General features: G+C 44.8%; 1 protein-coding gene across 1 annotated transcript in view; it reads right to left on the bottom strand.

Annotated features, from left to right (window-relative positions):
* LOC119186551 (adipokinetic hormone/corazonin-related peptide receptor variant I) overlaps positions 1-24,633 on the bottom strand; it is a 39,781-nt gene that overhangs the window by 3,057 nt on the left and 12,091 nt on the right. The gene's annotated exons all lie outside the window — the stretch shown is intronic.

Below are 24,633 nucleotides of genomic sequence, written 5' to 3'. Positions count from 1 at the left end.
GATTCCGTGACCTGCGGCTCAGCACCTTGCGTAACCTTATTACACTGTTTAGGAAGGTTTCGTAAATGCTTCATCTATATATTTGTCTACATGTCCCAGAATGATAGCGAACAAACAATAAAAACACATCAATTAAAATTTCACTGGCGATTTTGACATAATGCCTAATGCAAATTCTAAATGCAGCTGCGTTATAGGGCAAGTTTTTTGAAGTGTTTGAAGTTCTTACTTTCCGCGAGGTATCAACTGTGTCATAAATCCTCATTTTTGCGAAGCAGGTCAGCACAAACAACATTATTGTTCGTCCTTCTGCAGATATACACATACGTGCTACACATCTCTAAGGTACTATGTCAACATAGTTGAAGCTGCACATGGCTGATGGCGATGACCAATTATGGCAGAGCGCAGTGCAGTGGGTGTGAAGAAATAAACCACACACTCGTTGTGCACTTAGTATTGTGTGATGTCTGGCAGTCATTTTACTCTCCCGCCACGCTATAATGCAAAGGGTAACGCTATTCCTTGAGCGCAATGACACAAGTGACCGCAGTCTTCTTGTGAATGCGCTCCAAGCGTCAGCGTGGCTCTGTGGTAGAATATTCTACCACGCAGAAGGCCCGTGTACAAATACCGATCAATGCTGTGCATTTTCTCTCTCCTTTTTTTTAATGTCTATTGGTTATGCCACCGATGGTGACTGCAACAGTGATGGTGACGCCACTCGATGCAAAAACTGGCTCTTGATAGCTGCGTTATAAAATACATACAGTAAAGTCCCGTCTATTGTAGGTAGCCTTCACTGGGAGTTGCATGCAGTGGATACCATCTAATACCAATTGGGTGTGAAGCCTGAATGCCCTCCATGCCCTAGCCTCGTGGCCCAGCATTTTTATGGCAATCTCGCGTAGATGACGCTGTTTGCGTAAGCTCGGCTGCATTTTCGATGGAGGCGAAAATGTTGTAGGCCCGTGTGCTCATATTTGGGTCCATGTCAAAGAAATCCGCGTGGTCAAAATTTCCGGAGCCTTCCAATACGGCGTCTTTCAAATCATATGGTGGTTCGGGGACGTTAAACCTTGCATATCAATCAATCCATTTGCGTAAGTGGCCACCACAGACACAGAGAGCACGTGGGTGTCGTAAGTCTCAGCCTAGTCGTTCATGAAAAACTGCCCACTCGTCTCTTTCACGCTCTTCCATTCTTGCCCCTCCCCCTTTTCCTCCGAGCTGTTTTCGTTTGCTCGCATACGTCATTCGTTGCGCATCTCTATAGGGACTGTCGCTCCCATCTGATTGCACTTCGCAATCGCATTGCCAACTCGGTGACGGGGGCGACAATTCACACTCGACAGGTAATGGCCGCAATTTCTGGCGAGCATCGGACGGCCAGTCCGGGAGGAGACGACCTAATAGTACTTCGTCGTTTTGAGCAGACGCTGCTGCAATTTTTCATGTCGCATATTTCCGCTTCTTTTCTTCGTAGGGTGTTATGCGTCCTGACGAGGACAGCTTAATCGCCTCTCACTTCGAGGATTTACGACGGTGACCCTTTGAATGGTCCTTACCAGCCTACATGGTCTAGATTAGACGTCTATACACTGAAGTAATCACGTCGTATATAGCTTCATTTACAAAATTACGTTATATAGCTCTAGGAACGCTGACACTTTTTGCAACGTGTGCTGAAGTGTGTTGCAGTTCTTTATTGTCTCGAAGGATATTTCCAGAATAAACAACAACAACAACAACAACAACAACAACAACAACAATAATAATAATAATAATAATATAATAATAATAATAATAATAATAATAATAATAATAATAATAATAATAATAATAATAATAATAATAATAATAATAATAATAATAATAATAATAATAATAATAATAATAAATTGACAGAACACTTCAATTATCTTTTTCTTGTTTCTAAGTTGCGAGAGCGTGAATTCCTCGCAGGTATCTTCAGCGGCTGCAGTATAATTCATGCTTTGTATGTACCGGCGGACTTTAATACTCGGCGATGGCATTGTTTGGCAGCACTATCAAAGCTACAGAACCTAAACGCTCGTCTACACGCTGCGCTATAGTAAATAGAACCTATCTTTCATAGTTACCTAGCTCGCATAAGTACACTTTCTTGATTATATTAATACGACTAGCGTGGGAAGCCATTGGTGAATACGAAATATTGTGCACTTATTATTACTTTTTACTCATTTATTTCTTCATTTCTTGTACAGCGTCACATTGCCTGCACGCCTGTTGTCGCAGTAAACTGTTGTCACCTACCAGCAGTTCTGTGAGGGCACCTTGGCACACATCTTGCAGAGTGCACAAAACTAAAGCCCCCTTCCCCCTCTACTCCTTCCTTTTCCTCCAACAACTCCTTGAGCGATTGGAGACCATGTTGTCCAGCGACTCAGTCCACACTGACGGATAGGAATAGGAGCAGCTGTGATCGTCCCGAACCTAAGAGAGCCACCCCGTCCGGTGCTTGCACCACCAATTTAGTTTGGGTTCAGTAAAAGTTGATTCCTCATTATGGTTTCGTTCTTCGAGAAAAAATATGCTCAAAATCTGACAGAAATTGGCTGTCAATATCTATCAATGAAGTAATCAGCAGCTCCATCGGCCTGAATTGTCGGCGAATGCTGCGTAGCAGCGTGTAGCCATAATGAGTGAACGGTGTACCGAATCAAAGCCCAAGTTCGCGGTCCCCAATCGCTTCCCCAAAGCGCAAGTAACTGAACTTCACGGGCGAAACTGGCAAACGTATAAGCAGCAAAACGAGTTCACTGCGCTTACGAAACGTTTGTGCTGGCACCGTTCCAGTCAACTGTGCAGTTCTGCAGTTGTTTCATTCTCAACGCGATGCGTTCTGCCGAGAAGCTCCGCAACGACATAATCAGCGACGCTGACGTGTGCGTGCTTAACTTCAGCACGCGCATGGTGCAGACTACTGAACGACTTGCGAGTTCTCTTTTCGAGCGAGAAAAAGGCATTTCGCGTTTCGCGAAAGTGACTAAATGATGCCATGGCGTCGGAAGTACATCCGAACATTCCGAGGAATGCGAAGGCAGAAGCGGTAAGTACTTGAGTTCTTCTACCTTTTGCAAGCTTTCCGTTCATGTGCTTGTGGTAATAAATTTAGGTACGAATAGAAAAAAAAATATTGATACGCTTCCCTGTCTGTCGCCTGTCTGTAAGTTCAAATAATGTATGGCTGTTATGCAGTAAGATAGGTGAACTATTTTCATAAACTATTTTTTTCCACCAATAACTATCAGTATTATGGACAGTACCTGTGTTGCAATACATGTACAGATATGCAAAAAGAAAATAGCCGCAGCTTGTGATCGCACTTTGCGAGGGTAGACTGACCAGCGAAACTCAATGAAAGGCCATGAATCACTTTTTTTTTTCTTTGTTACACGTGAGTTCTCATGCATTCTTCCGATTCAGCTATGGTACTCGCATCACTTGGCTGCGGCGCGTCCTTGGTGACGTTCGTCAACTTTCAAAGCTTACATAGCCATTGTACTGTGCCTCAACCGGCTGTATATTTAAGCTGCACCAGGAGACTGCAAGTGCACTCGATCATGTGTGGCACGTACCCACGTACCTCGGGGTAGCAGGCTATGCGTCACACGCATCCGAAAAGCGGGAAATCATCTGAATATCAGTTGAATATACTAATTAGATGTATCTATGTGCATTGATCAGAATGTCATTCCCTCGTTCACGTTTTGCATGTACCCGTTTTTTTTTTTTCTAAATGCACTAGCGCTGCGAGCTAGTAAAATCAAAACTGGACCTGAAAACGGCTACCAACTGCTGGACAACACTTGCGTAGCAACACAAATGGGCGGATGCCCCGCCTCCGTGATACAGGAGTGACGACGCAAATTCTAGACACAAGGGCAAAACAATCGCACACGACGCAGACGCTTGTGTTTTGTTCCTAAATACTTCAATGCGTACGTAGCAAGTGACTTGCGGTGGAGTACTACATGCTGCAGTGAATTTACTATCCGTCTCTCTCTTTTCCTTTTCATTCTCTTTTCTCTTTCTTATCTTTCTTGTCCTCTTTCCTAATCCCACAGTGTAGGGTATACCCAGCCAGATGTCTGCCTGGTTAACCTTCCTTCCTTCCTTCCTCCCTTCCTTCTTTCCTTCCTTCCTTTCTTCCTTCTTTCCTTCCTTCCTTCCTTCCCTCCTTCCTTTCCTTCTTCCCTTCTTTCTTCCCTTCTTTCTTTTCAATCACTCATATCAATTATTTTACTCCCTGTTGCAGTACGGCCGCTCCAAGCAATATTGTCAATACCCATATCTTGTGTGCACTATATTTACTTGTATATGCTTCCTGATCTTTTCTAGTTTTTTTTGCATCCTTTCCATAACTATTAGTAAAGATCTTCTCGTCATAATGATGCATCACTGGCAATCTGCGCCCCGCGCACGTCAAGTTGAACTGACAAATCAAACTAAACTGAAATATCAGCTACCTGGTCTTCCTTACTCATCCACACTTGTTACTGTCGGTTCAACACTTCTATTCTCCGTTCATTAAATTACAGTCAGTATTCAATCATTATTTATTGAATATTGTTAACATGCTGTTATTTTTAGAGTGAGTTTATCTTTGCATCCAGCGGGGTGCTTTTTTGTTTGTTTTGTTATTGTTTTTCAGGGTGTTCTTTCTCTTCATTCATTTTATTCTTCTTTATTTGCTTACAGAAATAATTCGCAGTTTCTAAAGCTCTAGAAAGAAATACAGGATCCTGCTTATTTCCCATGCCATAGAATGCTAATCAATATTCTGAAAAGGCACGATGAAGTCTCACAGGAACTTAAAAGGCACGTAATTATGTAGCTCACGCTCATCAGCTTTCTGTGAGCCCCTCTTATTTTATGGCGCATTGTCAGAATAATGAATCCCTATTCAACTCGCCTAAAAACAAGCCCTCCTTAAGGTTATTTCTAGAAGGCCGAACGTTTTATCTCACTGTTGAGACTGTTAATCTCTAAAGAATTTAATTAATAAGGATGTTCTATCCTGTCAATTATGCTTGCAAAAGGTCGTTTTTTTTTTCTTTGCAGTGTATCAGTTTTCGATGAGATTCCAAAAAGATAAACTTAATACAAGCATATATGTGAACCAATTTCTAGTCTTTATTATTTTTTGGTTCTTTGTAACGAGCAAAAAGGAAATAAATGGCTTTTTTTAATAATGCAGTTAAGAAGATGCACCTTCTGTTAGAGCCACTTCCTGGGCCCTGGAGATAAGCTAGCCTTAAATGATCCTCAAGGCAATTTCAGAGAACAAATGCGGACTTATACAGTATATGCAATAGGTATGACATTTTCTTTAGTATATAAAATATTTAAAAAGGTTGAATAGTCTGATGAAAGAGGGAGAGTCTACGAGTGGAAACTATACATTGGAGTGTATTCAAGCAATGTATACCTAGGACAGGTACTAACAAAAGAGCCTCTATTAACGAAAAGGGAAATTCACAGAAGAATGAGAATGGGATGCAGCGCTTTCGGCAAGCACTCCCAAATAATGTCCCAAATTGTGCTACTGTCGTTAAAGCAAAAAGTGTACAATCACTGCGTACTGGTTGCAGTTCTGAAATATGGGGGCTGAAACACGAAGGATAACAGAACAACTAAATAGAAAAAAACTGTGAACCACGCATCATGATGTGGGTAGAAAAATTGTAGGAGTAACATCTCATCTAATCTAAATTGGACTTTGCACACAGAGTACATCATCAACAACGCTAACCGCATGCTATAGGCTATCGACGCCGCAACTTTTCTGCCGTTCCCTCTTTTGTTAAACTTCAGTTAAACTGTTAAACTTTAAGAGACAGTAGGATTGGGTGTGCAGGTATAACATGATAAAGAGTGCTTACCAGCGCAAACGACAGGGCAGGAGGGGACAAGAGAAGAGACGAGACAGAGCGCTGAACGGCCAATAATGATGTACTTATTCATTGTTATTGTGTTTCGCGCATGACTATTGCGACTGGTAACTGTATATAAGCGAAGACCTTCGCAAGAAATAAATTGTTGGCAGTTCAGCGCTCTGTCTCGTCTCTTCTCCTGTCCCCTCTTGCCCTGTCGTTTGCGCGGGTAAGCACTGTTTATTATGTTAAACTTTACAAAACCTTCGTTCGGCCAAAGCTCGAATACTCTCCCTCTGTGGGGGACAAAATGCAAACAAATATAACCACTGCCTTAGAACTCGTTCAGAATAACTCCGCTCGTTTCATTCTCTCTAACTATACAATCGCATTGCTAGCATATCAGCCATGAAAGCCATCCTTTCTCTTCCTTCTTTGAGCACACGTCAAAAAATTGCTCACCTGAACTTGTTCCATAACATATATTATCACCCAACTCTTCACGGCGCACTCCTTCTTCTACCACAGAATATGTCCCACCGCATCGATCATCACGATAAGGTCGGTGTTCTGTTTTCAAAAACTAAAAAAAAATTCTCCCAATCATTTTGACCACGCACCACAGTTGAGTGGAAACATCTTTCATCTGAAATCACATCAATCATCAACAATAAACGTTTTCGAAAAGCACTAACCGATGTTTTTTTTTAAGTACATAAGCCCGTTTTACTTTACTGTTATTATTACTGATTGTGTTTGTTTTACTAGTGCATTTTGCCACGTTCCATTTCCCAAGTTTTGTTATCGTCCCAAAACACTACACAATTCTAAGCGCAAACCATGCCTGCAGTTTGGAGAAGCTTCCGGACTGTAGTAGATCATTTCGATAAGATCACGCCCACTCTGCGAACTGTACAGATTATTCTGGAACCTACGCCACCGCCAGCGATAACGCTAGAACATTCGACGGCAAGAGTATAAATGCCGACGCGCTTCGCCACTTGTCAGTAGCTGATTGACGGCCGACGCTCCGTTCGCCGCTATCAGTCCAAGACTGCTATACTGTAATCGGACTTTCCATTTACCGGGCACAGGTTCGCTCAAAGAAACGGTTAAATTCCAACACAAAGTCTCCTGTCTTCAGCCACGTCACGACCCCGTGACAATATATGTATGTAATTTTTCCCACCCCCTCTGTACTGCCTTTGGCCTTGATGGGTTAAATAAAAAATAAATAAATAAATGAGATAGGAGTGCACAGGGAACAAACAGGATCACGGATATCCCAGTTGACATCAAGCGAAGGTAGAGGAGCTGCCCCCTAGCCACGTAATGCGTATACATATACGGGACAGATGACCGGAGGGCAGCAAGAGACTATAGAGTAAGAGAATGATTGCCAATTACCGAGGGATTGGAAACGTAGCAGGGGAAGCCAGGGAGTTGATGGTATGGAAAAGCTTTACTGATGCCCTGCAAGATACGCGCGAACGCGTTCAGGGCTCCCCCGTTGGAACTGAAAGGCCACATCGCGGGCTTGCTGTATACGGCCCATGTATTTCTGATCGGCTAGGCTGCTGGAGCTTCGCAAGGCAGCGTCCCAAAGCATACATCAGGTTTAGAATCGTTATACACAGCTGTGCACTACCAGAGCGCCTGTCTAAGCTTAGATGGCGTGAGTTTGCCGTGGTTGTATAAGCAATTAGAGTACATGCGCACATAATATAGATACATATACTATGTATGGATCTGGGTAAGACTAATTAGCCTTAAAATGAGCGCTGCGGGCCAGCTTAGCTTGGGCCTAAGCGACGGGAACACCTTTAGATGGAGTGACAGAATTAAGAAGTGAAGTGCAATTAGCTCGTACAGTATGTGGGGTAAACTGGAAATCATTGTGAGGGTCCTTCGTTTTGCACTGCACTAAAACAGACTGACAATGATGATCACGCTTCAGCTTGAAGAACCGAGAACGGACGTGAACAATAATTTTTCTACATGAATGAAATATTCAGGAACAAGAACAAATAACTTATCATTTTCTAACATTCACTGGTTGTCCTTTACTTTCTTCATGAACCTGGCACAGTCAAGCCGTTCAATAATGGACGTCCACCAATTAGTCCCAATCGGTGCTCTTCTGTAAAAAAAAAAAGCCACTCGCGCGAAAAACAGCGCTTGTTTTATAACCCTGCATTTTATTACACCGCTTGAATTTTACTTGGAAAATGTTGTTGTGGAAGATGGACGTCGGAAAGCATGTGCGGCAATGCGGCACGGTCATCGACGCGAGTTCCGCAATTACGGCGCGGTCTTATCACGCCCCGTCAACGCCAAGCTAGAACAGCCCTCTGTTTGCAATACGTGCATATGCACTCTTGCTCGTCGGCTTATATCGCCATCCGAACGAAAACATCGTTCACCCATCAAAGCCGGACAATGCCAGGCTGCGGAACGCTACTATTAGCTCCTAATCCTCGCGTCGTATATGCCCGATGCTGCACGCAGGGATACTGGAGTTGCGTGCACCGTCCCTCAATGGAGCCTGTGTTTAGCGTGCTGTGTTAGGAAGTCTGTTGCGTCAGAGAAGACATTTGATGTCGAACCGCCAAGTGAATGTCCAGCCGTAAGATGATCTTTTAATGTTGCTCATGTAATAAGCTACGTTAACTAATTTTATGAGCAATAAGTGGAGGAGGGGGGTCATGATGGTGCCAGGTGAACCACGTTTCAAGTAAAAAATCATTCTTTAACTTGTGTATACTGATTCATGGCATGGTAACAGCGTAAAGTAACGACAACTGCGATACTGTAAAATTACAATATGTTCAAGTTGCAATATACAATATATACAATATATTCAATCCTAATGGCTTATAGGACAATTCGTAATTACGCAAGCTTTATACAAGCGAATCATTGTTTTCTTTTCCACGAGTGAAACTTTTTGTCTTCTAATGACAAAACAAGCGTTCTCTCTCTCTCTCTCTCTCTCTCTCTCTCTCTCTTTCTATCTGTTCCTTTGTTTGCCAAACTGCGGAGGAAGCTTATTGAATTGATAAACACAATGGTTACAGTTTTACAGAGGCTAAAAGGAACACCTCTTACTCTTGGAGAGGATATGCGTGAAACCGAAAATATCACGCAAACATTGACTGCATCGCAAGCGGTCACTCAGAATCACCACGCGTGCAAGTCTTTCTTGAGTGTCAACGTTGTAAAATAAAGCAGATGTAGACTTCGCTCACGCCTTAAGAAAATGACCATATGCTTTCATCAGCTATGCACAGAACTTCCCTAGCTGTTCCTGCCTATTGAGCCCAGACTGGCGAGCATCGTTCTGCCTTCGGTGCTAGCCAGTTGCTGCGCGATCGATCATGTCCAGCGGGAGCTCACACTATGAGAGCGCTCGCACTCGAAGCTTGTACTTCCTTACCGCTTTAACCACGCCATCAAACATGACAGAATTTTTGTTACACCTCTATTTTTTCCCTTGCTCTTTTTATGTTATTCTTCTTTCACGCAGTACCATATTATTAACTCCTCTTTAAAACCAGTCGGTTTTCTCCTGATTCATAAACATGTGTCGCGATGAAACGATAAATCTGTATCGTGACCGTATTTTTCCGGCAAAACGCCAGCACGAATTCGCGCGTGCGTGCGTGCGTGTGCGTGTCCGTGCGTGTGTGAGTGAGTGTGTGTGTGTGTGTGTGTGTGTGTGCAGGTGCGTGTGCGTGTGTGTGTGTGCAGGTGCGTGTGCGTGTGTGTGCGTGCGTGTGTGTGTGTGTGTGTGTGCAGGTGCGTGTGCGTGTGTGTGCGTGCGTGCGTGCGTGCGTGTGCGTGCGTGTGTGTGTGTGTGTGTGTGTGCAGGTGCGTGTGCGTGTGTGTGCGTGCGTGTGTGTGTGTGTGTGTGTGTGTGTGTGTGTGTGTGTGTGTGTGTGTGTGTGTGTGTGTGTGTGTGTGTGTGTGTGTGTGTGTGTGTGTGTGTGTGTGTGTGTGTGTGTGTGTGTGTGTGTGTGTGTGTGTGTGTGTGTGTGTGTGTGTGTGTGTGTGTGGGTGTGTGTGTGTGTTGAAGCTTGACCTTCTGAGTCAGAGGAGTACGTCTGACGCCGTTGTCGATAGCGATAATGTGGCTGTCACTGAGTCTGAGTCACCGTAAAACTAGCACCATAATGAAAACCATTTAATGCGTAAGCTCGTTTTAGTAAACACTTGAAAATCACAATTCATTAGTTGTAGTGATGTTATTGATACCCTTCTTCCAGCAGTTATTTTTTGTTGCCACATTTAGGAGAAAAGAAGCTGCAAGGACGCTGTGTTCTTTCCTTTTTGGGTTTGTTCTACTGTGTTGCTAATTTATGTCCGTAAGCAAGCCAACACTGGCAATTCTGGTGGTAGCGTGTGTACTCTGTAGTGCACTCTACTTAAGATTCGCGCAACTCATTGTCAATTTTTTTAGAATTGGCGGGTTCCGCACCTTGTGAAAATTGGTTTGATGCAAATTGCTCGGTATTTGTCTATGCTGCATTATGTGGCTTTGAACAAGGTGTCACGAGGTGGATCGACCTCTCTTTGAAATGTTGTATCGTAGTAGTTGCGTGCACTTCGTGGGCTTCCCAGAAACGCCGTCTGAACTGGTAAACGGTAACTCATGGTCTGACGTAACGTCAACACTCAATATTTAGCACAGATGTCAGTATTATCGAGAGAAAGTGACCTTTACGGTACAACAGTGGGAATATCATGCATAACTTTTAATAGCGCATTCCTCCTGCGTCGAGTAACACTTTAATATAGCATGCTCAATCATAGAAATACAAATGTAATTAGCCAACACTGGAACCACAATTGACGTTATCTAGACATGGCGCCTGTGTCATAGGAGTACTATTGACGTCACATGGAACACGAACAGCGGCAAGCATTCGCGATGATAAGAGGCGCTGACACTCTCTGTAAAGTGTTTTGCGCCGCGTTGCGTACATGCCTCACACAAAAGCCTTGTTTTGGAGGCGACAACTATTGAGCGATAGATGGCGCTGTGTTCGCGAGCGGTGATCACCACTATCATCATCACGGTTGTTAGAGCGGTAGCGCCGGAAGTGACTCCTGGCGGCAGACAAGCCTTGGTGGCGGCGCGCAAGACTAGGGGCGCTTGGCGCGAGCGGTTGGTTGTCTCTCGCGGTGGGTCTGCCGTGGACGGCGCCGCAGGCCATCGGCGGTGGGCCCACAGGGTGAGTCAGCCGTCAGCAACACCACCTTGTTTGACATATTGTTGCGCGTCGTTTAACATTGTGTAAGGATGTCTTAGCGTGTTGATCGCGAGTGGTGTCAAAATGAATTCGGCAGGCGATATCGTCGTTCTAAATTAGTTAAATAAATGTGCGCTTGGTTTGGTTTGGACCGACCGCGTCTGCTGTGTCCTTTCACTCCAAAAGCGCGGTGGTGGCGCCCGCCGTTTCGAGACCCCACAGTATTAGTTTGTGAAATGAAGCAATTGTAAGCCATATTCGCTGACACGAAACTGGTATGCTCGGTCAAAATGATACGAGTGGCAAAGAAACGACCGGTAACAATAGCGGGTCTACGTCACCTGTCACCCGTGCTGTTTACCATATACGGGCAGTGTAATCACCGGAATGTGCGGACGAAAAAAATCTGCCAAGTTTGACGCACGCTGAATGCCCGATCCGGCAATGCAGTGTGACAGAACGTCGCCGAACTGGCTGCTTCACGAGCGCGTTGGACGTCGAATCTGGTGAAAGATCATACCGTGTTCCCACCCTCTAGCATGAGCCGCTTACTTCATGGGAATTTCAATGCCACGGAAAGTTATCCTAGTCTAAAGCGGCGGAAATCACGCAGTCACAACACCCGTGACGCAGGCTCCGCGCATGCATCACAACATCAACAGCCATTTCGGTTTCCTTGTGGCGCCCCCTATATTCGCTGAATGTTACGAATACAGGAGGTACATTGACGACATTTTTCTTAATTGGACTCACAGCGAGGAGGAATTGCTAAGCTTTATCGATATTTACAATACAGTGCATCCAAACATACACTTCACACACACCTACACACCTGGATAACCGTAAATTTCCTTGACGTTACAATAAATATAGAAGATGACAAACTTTTCACAAACCTCTACCGCTAACTAACGGATTGACAACAGTACCTTCATTAACAAAGTGATCATCTACGTCATTGTAAAAATAGCATTCCATACGGGCAGGCCCATCGTTTTAAGCGAATTTGCTCAAAAGACACTGACTTCAACGAGCTCACAAAGGCTAAAACTTATGCTCGACAAACTGAAATGTCCTCCGTATGTAATTGATGACGCTATTCAAAAAGCTAGAAAACTGAAACGTGATGACCTTCTTATGAAGAGGTCACCACAAAACAACCTGCAGCAGAAACACCTGTGTTTAACTTACAGCATGAATCCCCCGAATGCTAACGAAATACTTAAGCGACATTGCAACATACTGGAACAAAGAGAACGTCTGAAACGCACATTTCCATCGGCTCCTGGCGTCGTTTACCGACGAACATTCAACCTCAAAGACACACTTGTAAACTCCCAAATAAATACTTCAACTTCCAACAGTTCATGACGACCTTGTCCAAAGCCTCAATGTCTTTTATCCAAAGCGATGCGAGAGACAAGCAAGGCAAGCAGCGCACAATCCAAGTTTTTAATTAACATACGAAGAAATCTTACATACGATTCTTTTTTAATGTGCTATATCTATTTGAATGCAACGTTTGTGGCATGCAATACATCGAACAAACGGAAACACACTTTAGGATTCGTTTCAATGTAATCACAAAGCCCACGCAAAATCAGCCCTGAATCTACCTCTATAAAAACAACTTAACCTTCCCGGCCACTCATTTTACAAATAGTCAGTCGCACTTTTATAGACAGGATTTAAGTCAAACCGGGAACGTGAACAACGTGAGTGATACTTCATACACCGATTTAACATCCTCGAAAAAGGCAGAAATGAAAGTCCCGGTACACTTGCAGCAATCAAAGCACTATAATATATATATATATATATATATATATATATATATATATATATATATATATATATATATATATATATATATATATATATATATATATATATATATATATATATATGAATGTGCGCATGTATTTATGTATATTTGCATACACACACACTCATACTATATATATATATATATATATACATATATATATATACATATATATATATATATATATATATATATATATATATATATATATATATATATATATATATATATATATATATATATATATATATATATATATATATATATATATATATATATATATATATATATATATATAATTGTAGTTATGACATTTCGAGATTTTGCGGCACTGTAACGATGACGAGGACTGGGCAATTGCAAATATATCTCCGTGTTTCACCCTTTCTTATGCACCATTTTTATCTCTCTTAATAACTGATCAATGGTTGTAAGCCCGACATGTTGAACAACCACCGCACACCGCATACACAACTAAAAGCCCCCAAACGTGGATTCCCAGAACAAAATAATATTCACGTTAAACGTCTATTCCCGTATTTCAGCAAGACTGCCTGCAAAGCGAGTCAGACAGTACGCTGTCTGACTCGCTTTGCGAGTACCCCTGCAAAGCGAGTCAGACAGCGCCTTAAAAAAAAAACCCTTTTCTTCCGCGCCGCCTCACTGGAGGCTCGGGACGCGGTCTCCGACGCCTGAATAGTGACGGTCGAAAGAGAGAGAATAGATATAAAAAAAAGAACTTCCACCGCAAGCAAGCCCTTACCTTAGCCAGGCCCCGTTTACAATGAAGGGACCGCCACCGAACTACACTAAACGCAAAATACACACTGACGACGCCACTCGCACAGCGCAGTAAACACAGAAACGTTCCCAATTTTTTTTACCAGCCCACTTTTTTATTTTTTATTTCTCTTTTTCTGGCTTAGCCGTTCTTTTCCTCTCACTTTTCACTCAAAATACTATATATGTGAGCGCGAACAGAATGTACCCTCATTCCTGACGAAGGACTCTGGTCGAAACCTGTCGAACTAAACACTTCCGTTGTTACCTTTCTCACGAAGGATCGACATGATATATATATATATATATATATATATATATATATATATATATATATATATATATATATATATATATATATATATATATATATATATATATATATATATATATATATATATAACAATTAACACTGACTTTCAACTGGAAACGTTGGAAACGTTGTTGCAAACTGTTGTAGCGCAGCGCTAGTGATGGTCAGTCGGCAGGAGGAAAAGACGACGACAGCGCGAGGCAGAGAACGTTTGGACGCAATGGCCGCTGCTCTGCTTCGGTGTCTCGCTTGCTTCCTCAGCTGTACGACGGAGGGTCAAGATAGAAACGCTGAACGTGCCTTCGCCTCGCTAAGAAAAACAAACTTCGTGTTTAAAACAAATCATAAGAAACTCTTTCTGGAGGCACACTACGTCCCGTTACAGCAGGCCTTTCTGATTTTTTGTATGCTTCACCTTTGACACGTTTGCACTGCTTCGACGCTAAGTAATTATTGCCCTTCTTGATGAATGTTTTCATGAGTTATGCACGCGAGTATACTTTTCTGAGGCGCGCTTATTTGAAGAGCAACCATAACTAGAAACAGGCTGAATATGGCTGCAGATCGCACATATTATTGACTAGATGGGATCAAACTCAAACGGCCCTTAAGTTCGATTACTCCTTGCCAGGCAGAAATAAAAGGCACCTCCTTGATGCTGAACGCTGGGCATATTTAGGAACACCACTTCTACCTCTTTTCTCTATAACTGCAAGGGGTCCGTCATCACTCGCACCGATTAACAAGGTGTCCCCAATACACTCTTGGCTGAGAACCACTGTCGTTCGATGAATGAAACGCATGCAGACAACTTCTATACGACATTACGCTAGCACACACCGACAAACAAAATCTCGTGAAAGCAAACAGGTTCACTATTTTTATACTTGTTTAGTGTTTGAATGTATTTAAAAAAAAGAACGAATGCAGCTTACATTGAGCACTCAGGAAAGGGTTTACTTTTAGGCGTCCGAACATACCAAAGAGACCCGAGCATTCCGATCAGCCATCATACTATTTGTACAGCAATGTAGCCTGCTCTGTATTGATCTCTGATGCCGGCTTCGCGAAATTCTTCATATATTCTGTCGGCTACGGGAAGACTGGCATGAGGCCTAACATGGGCGCTGCATGCCCGCTTAGCGACCTAAAGCATTGCAACTTGCAGATTATCATTTTTTAAACACGAGTGTGGCAAACACTGGACATATTACCTTCCCTTCGACTATAACTAGCCACGGTTAGGCAGCGCTAGTAGAGCTAAAATAAATGTAGTAGTTAACTTTCTTCAGAAATATATGCCGTTGACAACACTGAGAATAATACGTCTATTTTTTAAGGGGTGGAAAAGGCACACAGAGACATTATCTTTTAAAAAATGCGAAAACTTTGTTTTTGCGCCCACATTCGTCATCATTATCGGCTTTTTCTGAAATGCGTGAGTGGATTCTTTCCCAACCCAGATTCAGTCTTGCCTCTTTTTTTTTTCTCTGCAAACCACGGTGATCAAAGCGCTCCTACTCGCCGTAAATAAAAACTCGGATTTGAGCATGCTAGATTAAGAACGGAAGCAGGGTCGAAAACTTTTTCACTGTGGGCGCTTTCATGTACCAGACAATGGATCCATTCTCCCGCACCGAGGAACGCGTGTCGAGATTGAAAAAGAGGGATGGAAATGGATGGGCTCATATTCCCCGTTAGGGCCCAATAAATCATAAGAATGTTTTAAACCTTTACGATTTAGTTCACATCAGCAGCTCAATCCCGATTTTCTTCGAGCTGCTGCACCCAGATAACTTTCTTTGTAAATCAAGCGACCTGCTGAGACATAATGAAAAGAAAAGAAGCGGCGCTTATATAACAAAGACGTGGAAGGAACGTCACACGATGCACTGATGGCGAGGATAAAATATATGATGGAAATTTCATGCCGGCGCGGGCGCGGAAGACAGTGATTTGCTCTGTCTCAGATCGAGCGTTACTACAGAGTTTTCAGATATACTTTCGAGGCGCTGTCGTAATGTGCGAGCGTGATGCAATGAAGAACATTGCGTCACTGTTAGTGTGTGATACCATAGAAGTAAAAATACCAGGTTCAATGGGCACCAATGACTTATCAACGCAATGCCAAGTCATGTCAACGCCATTCCTTTTCCGACATCAAGCGTGCCTTAGGCCAGTTTGCAACGGAGTTTCAAACTCAGGCGTGGCTGTGTGGTAAAATGCTGGAAGCGCACGTTGGGGAACTGTGTTAGAGTTCCAGTGTGTCATTGGTGCTTTTTTATATATTTCGCGTGATAGTGGTTACGGACACCGGCGGTGGCGGACAACTATGGCGCACGCGACTCCTGTTCTGATCTCATAACAGCTTTCGCTGTAAAGATAACAAATAACGAAAAAGAAAGAGAGCATGAAACAAGATAAAAATCAAAGAGCAGGCTGCCCAGCTCAGCACTTCCCTCAGTGTCGGCACCCCTGGTGCCCCATGCCTTTAAACCAGGCCTAAAACATGGTGTTCTAGTAAAACATAGTGCCCTATATTGCCCTCTTCGATGGTCCGACGCACGTGCGGCTTGGCGTGTTTTAAATGGCACCTTTTCGAATGGCTGCTCATACGCTGGATTCGGATCATACCCAGGGTAATGAGGGTGACTTTTTCCTCCACTTTTAGTAACTCTGAAATTAAGGGAGAACGATTACGATACAGCTAAGAAAGCAACTAATGGTGTGCCCTGCGCTTTTCTCGGCGTAACTGTCTGTCGCTTTCCACACGTATCCTCAGGATGCGGGCACACAAATGGGCGAGTCTCTTTGGAACGGAGAGCACGATAGGTATACACCGCGCCTCTTGGCAGCGGTGCTTGTTTTTACGCCGATAGTCGTCGACAGAAAACTGTCGTCGTCATGAACCGACACGTCCTGTCTTCGTCCTCTTCTTCCTATTCTGCTTCACTCGCAGATTACGTACGCCGATTTATCCGGCGTGAGATTCAATGACCCTGATGGGCAAGAGAACGAGTACAGAAAGAAAGAAAGAAAGAAAGAAAGAGAGAAAGAGAGAAAGAAAGAAAGAGAGAAAGAAAGAGAGAAAGAAAGAAAGAAAGAGAGAAAGAAAGAAAGAGAGAAAGAGAAAGAAAGAAAGAAAGAAAGAGAAAAGAAAGAAAGAAAAAAGAAAGAAAGAAAAAAAGAAAGAAAGAAAGAAAGAAAGAAAAGAAAGACAGAAAGAAAGAAAGAAAGAAAGAAAGAAAGAAAGAAAGAAAGAAAGAAAGAAAGAAAGAAAGAAAGAAAGAAAGAAAGAAAGAAAGAAAGAAAGAAAGAAAGAAATTTGCTGCAAAAACACTTTGGGAGGACCGGATTCACACCCATGTACCGGCGATCTGAAGACGGGGGTCGTAACCACTTGGCTAATAATGGCTATCCAGGTACGCTAGCCGCAGAGCATAGCATACCTTTGTATAGTATAGTACAGCCATACAGAGAGAAATGGACGGGAGGGTGAGGAGGAGAGGAGTGACTGCAATTTAGCATAGAACGAAAGAGGAAGAGAGAAATGAAAATAAGTATGCGACGCTTATTGCAGACAGGAAAAACTAAGAGATGAGAGACGAAGAAATAACAAGAAATACAGAGAAGGCCGCCTTGTTTCACGTGTCATTCCGGCTTGGAATCAATAGTGCAAACCTGCCTTAATTCTTTCCTAATTGCTGCTCAGTTTAAACGCACACGGTGCAACTTTAAGCCTTTGACCACTCAGGTCACCGACTCCACCAAAATCCATCGGTGCGCACGCTTTCATTTTCTGCCGTAGCGATCTGGCCGCAGACATCGGGACCTCAAAAAACGGTAGCCGAATTTCGAAAGCCTAATAAGCCACCTTTCGGAAACAACCTGCATGTTCTGTTCAAATGATCTCTTGATTGTAGACTCCCGGCACGCCATAGCAGCACCCATTTTTACTAGTTTTAAGACCACGTAGTCGTATGGTTAAACTTGCTTTTTTTGCTCGTGTTGAGTTGCATCAATACACTTGATCCTTCGAAAACATCGCTTAAGACCTAAATCTGCAAGGTGCTGTCAATGGGCAGTTCATATCTGAAAGTCGGACCTCTACCGTGAGGCCTACACGCATTCAAAATACTACTGACATCCCAAGTGTCCAATGTACATCTCGAATTTACCATAAATCAAAAAGGTCATCTACGTATCTAAAACATTAAAAACGAGCAAACTTTCAAGGACGCTGTGAAAAGTTTTATCTCTACGTTCGGCGAAAACATGCCACCGGGAAAAGGGGCTATTCAAGACCCCCTTTTTTTGTAAAAACAATTCGCAGTCGAACGCGACAAACGCATTCTTCTGGTAGGTGTCAAGTAATACTAAATAGTGCTTAATGTTCATGCCAATACTATTCTGTAAAGTTACTTCTCAACGTGGTTCAGTGCCGTTACGATGCGCTGTTCACAACGTATCAAGAAGCACAGAATAAAACAGATCCGCTCTAGCAATAAAGAAATCAAGACGCATATAATAATATTGATAAAAAACGGCTACTATCTATCTGACTTCTTACTGCAAAAAGGATCGTCAATTTTAAACTGTTCCAAAGAAAGTAACGAGAACCCACTGCTTGAAGTTGCCAGGTGGCGCACTCATTCAGTGTCGTTGTCAATACATGGGATACCTATAGTGTGGGTTTTGACGCTCGAGAAGTGGTAAAAGTACTACAACCACTCTTATCTACGCAAAACGGACGCAGAAGAGCTTCCGGTTGGCTGCACAAACAGGAAGATTGCGAATGAGAAATTGAAGAATAAAAAAAGAGAGCAGAGAGAATAGAGGGGTAGAGGGGGGGGGGGGGGGGGGGGGGCTAAGCGTGCAAGGCTGAAGCGTGCGAGGCTGCGACACAAGTCATAGGTGTTCAAAAAAGCACATCGCCCTCAAAAAGCACGGCAGGGCCTTCAATGCCTGGTGGGCCAAAGAGATATGAGGACGGTGTCCTTTGAAGAGAATGTGGCCGATCGTTGAGCCGTCGCAGTGCGCTCAAAAGCACTTCTCTCTCCGATGCAAACCAATGAGAATGACATAGCAAGGGGTTGATCGTTTATTCGGTGCCGCATACGTCTGGTACCGTACTGTAAGGCAATTCAATAAATGCTTTATTAGTAAAGGCAACTCGCGACCAAACCCAATATGGAAGCGAAGCCTCGCGTTGATGAAGGTTGGATGCAGTTGCTCTGAGGTGAGGAGTTGCATTAAGTCTCGTTGAGTCTCGTTCAAAGTGAAGTAAGGGTTCTGTCTGGTATGCAATGATTGCTAGCAATAAATTTAATATTTGCCCCAGAAATGCAAGGTCATTCATCAGAGAATACCTAAGAACGCTGCAAGTTATTTCTCATTCGCAATGCTTGTTCACACTGTGGTACACACCGTAATTTTGTGTCCTTTCTGTCACTCACTTTTTCAGAAACGCGAATGCATCTCGTATTATGTTGAGCGTAGCGCTAGCCAGGCATGCCCCTCTCGATGTCGGCAAGTTACACGACTTCTCTCTACGCCACTGCCTCACAGACGGCCTGGCATCCCTTCCCTTTACGAGTACAGGCTTTTGGGCTCGATATATTCAATAAAGTGCACAGCGCTGAAAACACTGGCACCAAGGGAGGGGACACGATGTGTGCGGCTCACAAATTCAATTCAATTCGCTTCGATTTGAGTTTATTTACCAGAAAAGCTATTTCGAGGTACACCTGGCCAAAAAGCAGCAGCTTGACGAAGGCCCAGGGTCCCTTACATGGCAATAGGACATACATCACATTTCTCACCAAGTGTTTTTTTACATAGCATTCACATCGAAAGCATTATACATACATATCATAATACATCACACGTACACAAATTATCCTATTTCGTAATTGCGTCACACTTATTACAAGCATTAGGGCAGCATAAACTGTAACACACATGCCAGCCATGCATATTCCGAATATTCGTTTTTTTTTTTTCGCACAGAGCTATCGAGCAGGCGCTGCCACAGTTGGCAAGGGCTGTCTTCCTCCGTTCAATAAATGTGTGCGTGAACTCATCGCTGTGTGTGGTGCCGAAAGCCTATCAATTCAAGCTTTCGCTATGTGGGGAGGGATGCAAACAAGTCATTACTTTCGTACGACGTTTCTGGCCTATCGCCGCTCTCTATAGGATTAGAAATATTCCGCTCCTTACCTTTTCGTTCACTATTTTACGTTATTACTTATTAGGCTAGCCGTAGATGTAATTACTAGCACGTATGTCTGACTCCAGACTGAACACAACTACTAGAAACTTTAGTATCTAGAAAGAAATAAGGAGAACATAAACGCGTGAGAGGCTGAATCATTTAAGGCACTAAGCCGACCTAAGCTCGCAAGATCAGAGGTTCGAAACCACTCCAGTTTTTTTTTTTTTATATAGAAATATGGACCTTCAAACAGTTACAAAAAGGCAAGGCGAGCTATGAACCATGTGAAGTTGAGAACTGATAGGCTGTCAGGGGTAATCTACAGTGCTAAGAACGTGAAACAGAACCCGCTACATAGAGATAACGCAGTAGCCTAGCATGCAATTACAAAGTTCAGTTCCCAGTCGTATATTTACTTAAAACGCAAAATAAATGAGTCGCTAAAAATTGAGAAAATGAAGAGGTCTGGGCTGTCGCCTCACCGGCGAGCACCTATCAGCAATGCACTTCCTCACCAGAAAAGGATTAGCCACCCTGGTGCAGTACTTGGCCTCTATCTCCCTTATGAAAGTACCAATTAACTATTTGATAAGAACATTGATAAGGATACATGGGATATTGCCTAGGTCAGTCGGATGGCACAAGAATATGCCAGATGTATCAGTGCCTCCTCCATTAAAGTGAGCTCAAAGTAAATTATTTATCTTGATCATGCCGGCTTGCATTTTTGAAACCGTTCTGGCTGTCTTCATCGTTGCTATGAGTACAGCACATTTAAGAAATAAAAAAATTGGCAGCATATCCACGGAATGAATGATCGAGAGTGGGGCGAAGCATTCGTCCGCCCATTCGTTCTTGCTTCCGTCCGTCCATGCGTCCGTCTGTGTGACCGCCCATGCGTCCATCCGCCCGTCCGTGCGTGCGTCTGTTCGTGCGTCCGTCCCTGCGTTCGTCTATGCATCCGCCCCTGCGTCCGTTCATGCGTCCCCCATGCATTTGTCTGTGCGTCCGCTCGTTCGTCTATTCAACACTACAAGTACCACCATCTCGCATCTTTTCATGATATAATCCCCATATAGAAGCACCGCCATCCAGCGGACATTCCAAGGACTAAACGAGAGGTGGCACACGCACACTTTCTTACGGCTTGCGCTACGGGTCTACTTCCCACCTTTAACCACCTCGAGTTCATGGTATTGCCACCCACACGTAGTGGGTCGACTGCAAGAGCGGCTCTACCATCTGGAGGAAAGGAAGAAGATTTGCGTGTCTCTTCTCGGCTCGAGAGCCAGCCACGACTGACGCATCGTCCTAGAGCTAGCTACCCGGTTGTTCAATATATCTCCCAGTATTTGTGACTCATCGTGACAAACTCCGGGACACCCTCCGGGACACCTTGCCTCCTGACACAGCTGCGCCAGCTCCTGCTGAATACCACCGTAAGACAACCTACGCGGAAGCCCTGAAACGCCCTGCTGCATCGCCGCCCTTGTTCGTTCATCCTGTCCCTGCAGTTTCACTCGAGTCAGCGCAGCACATGCCATACTACGAAGGCACGTACACGCCACCGCCCCTGCCCTTTGGCCGTGGTGCTTCTGTTGCCCATCGTTCGGTACAACCGGTCCAGTACATCGACGATCGGCACTCGTATCCTCGGAAGTCTGATGTCTGGCGCACACCCGATCACCGGCCTCTATGCTTTCATTGCGGAGAAGCTGATCACTTGTACCGCCAGTGTCCTTATCGCCGTCTTGGGCTTCGCGGCTTCTCTGCGTACTCGCCGCCCCCCCGTTACGGTCAGAGACCACGCGACATCCAAAACTACCTCTCCCAGCAGCATGAACCACCGTCTGCCGGGCGCCAGTCGCGCTCGCCATCACCGAGGCGATTTTCATCAATGCCCCAGCGGTATTCTACCACACGATCTCCCAGCCCCCGCCGGGAAAACTAGCCGAAGCGACCTCTGGGGGCGGGGTCGCTGAACGTCGAAGCGCTGAAGACCTCCTATTGACGCAGAACCGTACAGAAACTGGTCCGACATCACCTGCTGCTGCAAAGGATAGCCGGCTTTCACTCGACATAGCAGTAACAATTGATGGTTGTGTAGTTAATGCGTTAGTGGACACCGGCGCAGACTATTCCATACTGAGCGGGAAACTGACAACGCAGCTGAAGAAAGTAATCACGCCGTGGCATAACTCGCAGATTCGGACAGCTGGTGGCCATGTCGTAACTCCACTGGGTGCCTGCACAATTAGAGTACAGATTCAAGGGTACACATTCGTAGCAAGCTGCCTTGTTCTACGTGAATGCTCCCGTGACGTCATTCTGGGAGTTGATTTTCTACAGGAAAATGGAGCTATCATTGATCTGCAAGAGCGCCGCGTCACGTTCTCAGCCCAGCGAGCAATCAACGTGCAGGATGACGGAATGCGTGTCGACGTACTCCGTATTTCTGAACAGAGCGTGACGCTTCCTCCCCGAGCCAGTGCTCTAGTCGACGTAAGATGCTGTGGTTTGAGCGATGGCGATGTGGTGGCCGAGACAAATTTAGAACACCTCCTGCAGCAAGGCATATGTGTAGCGAGAAGTGTAATTCACGTTCGCGACGGCCGATCTGAATTGCTCGTTACCAACTTTAGCAACGAGCATCGACACCTTTTCCGTGGCACTTCGATAGCGTTTGCCCACGAAGTAGCAAACGTAACCAACTGTCCCACGTCAGAAATAGTGGATAACGCAGACACATCAATGAGCAACATTGACATCAATCCTGATCTGTCCACCGATAACCAGACTGCGCTGCGAGCGCTCTTGTTCGAGTACAGGTCTTGCTTCGCAAGTTGCTCAAAGATCCGCCAGACGTCCATCACTCAGCACAGGATCATCACGTACGAGGACGCACGCCCAATACACCAGCACCCCTACCGCGTGTCGGCTAAAGAACGTGAAGCGATACGTACGCAAGTTCGCGAGATGCTTGACGATGGCGTTATCGAACCATCCAACAGCCCGTGGTCATCTCCAGTCGTGCTTGTTAAAAAGAAAGACGGATCGCTACGCTTCTGCGTCGATTACCGAAAGCTCAACAACGTGACCAAAAAGGATGTGTACCCGCTACCGCGTATCGACGATTCGCTGGATAGACTTCGTCGTGCCCATTATTTCACTTCTCTCGACCTCAAAAGCGGGTACTGGCAAATCGAGGTAGATCAGCGAGACCGCGAAAAGACAGCCTTCGTGACTCCAGACGGCCTATACCAATTTCGAGTACTCCCTTTCGGCTTGTGTTCAGCGCCGGCAACTTTCCAGCGAATGATGGACACTGTCCTCACAGGGCTCAAGTGGCAGACTTGTCTTGTCTACCTTGATGATGTGGTGGTCTTCTCTGCCACGTTCGAGCAGCACCTACAGCGCCTGCGCAGCGTGCTGGAGGCTATCCGATCGGCGGACCTCACTCTAAAGCCACAGAAGTGCCACTTCGGCTATGAAGAACTGAAATTTCTTGGACATGTAGTTAGCGCTGAAGGAGTCCGGCCCGATCCAGACAAGCTTGCCGCTGTTGCCGAATTACCAGCTCCTGTCGATAAGAAAGCCGTCCAGCGCTTCCTTGGTTTGTGCGCCTACTATCGCCGGTTCATTCATGGCTTTTCACAGATAGCAGAACCTCTGACTCGTCTCACAAGGGACGACACGCCGTTTGTCTGGGAAAACGAGCAACAAGCAGCTTTTGATGAACTGCGACAGCGCATGCAATCAGCACCCGTTCTCGCTCATTTCGACGATGATGCTGACACGGAGGTCCATACTGACGCTAGTAACGTTGGGCTTGGTGCAGTGCTCGTTCAGCGTCAAGACGACATCGAAAGGGTGATAGCCTACGCCAGCCGCTCTCTATCCCGTGCCGAGGCGAATTATTCCACTACGGAGAAAGAGTGCCTCGCAGTCGTGTGGGCAATCACCAAGTTTCGCCCGTACCTTTATGGTCGTCCCTTCAAGGTAGTGACGGACCACCATGCCCTCTGCTGGTTGGCAAGCCTGCGCGACCCTTCAGGACGGCTAGCACGGTGGAGCTTGCGGCTGCAGGAATTTGACGTCACCATCGTCCATAAGTCCGGCCGTAAGCATGAAGACGCTGACACACTGTCACGCGCACCCCTTCATGTCGTCAGTCAGGAAGCAGAGGAAGACGAAGGCTTCCTGGGCGCCATTAGCTCATCAGACTTGAGTAAACTGCAGCGGGATGACGCAGAGATTCGTCCGATCATCGATCATTTAGAGGGCCAGGACACAATCATACCACGTCATTTATCCCGCTCGTTGCCGTC

The sequence above is a fragment of the Rhipicephalus microplus genome, chromosome 1 (assembly GCF_043290135.1).
Source record: "Rhipicephalus microplus isolate Deutch F79 chromosome 1, USDA_Rmic, whole genome shotgun sequence".
Classification (NCBI taxonomy): domain Eukaryota; kingdom Metazoa; phylum Arthropoda; class Arachnida; order Ixodida; family Ixodidae; genus Rhipicephalus; species Rhipicephalus microplus.
This window is presented reverse-complemented; position numbering and strand designations above follow the sequence as displayed.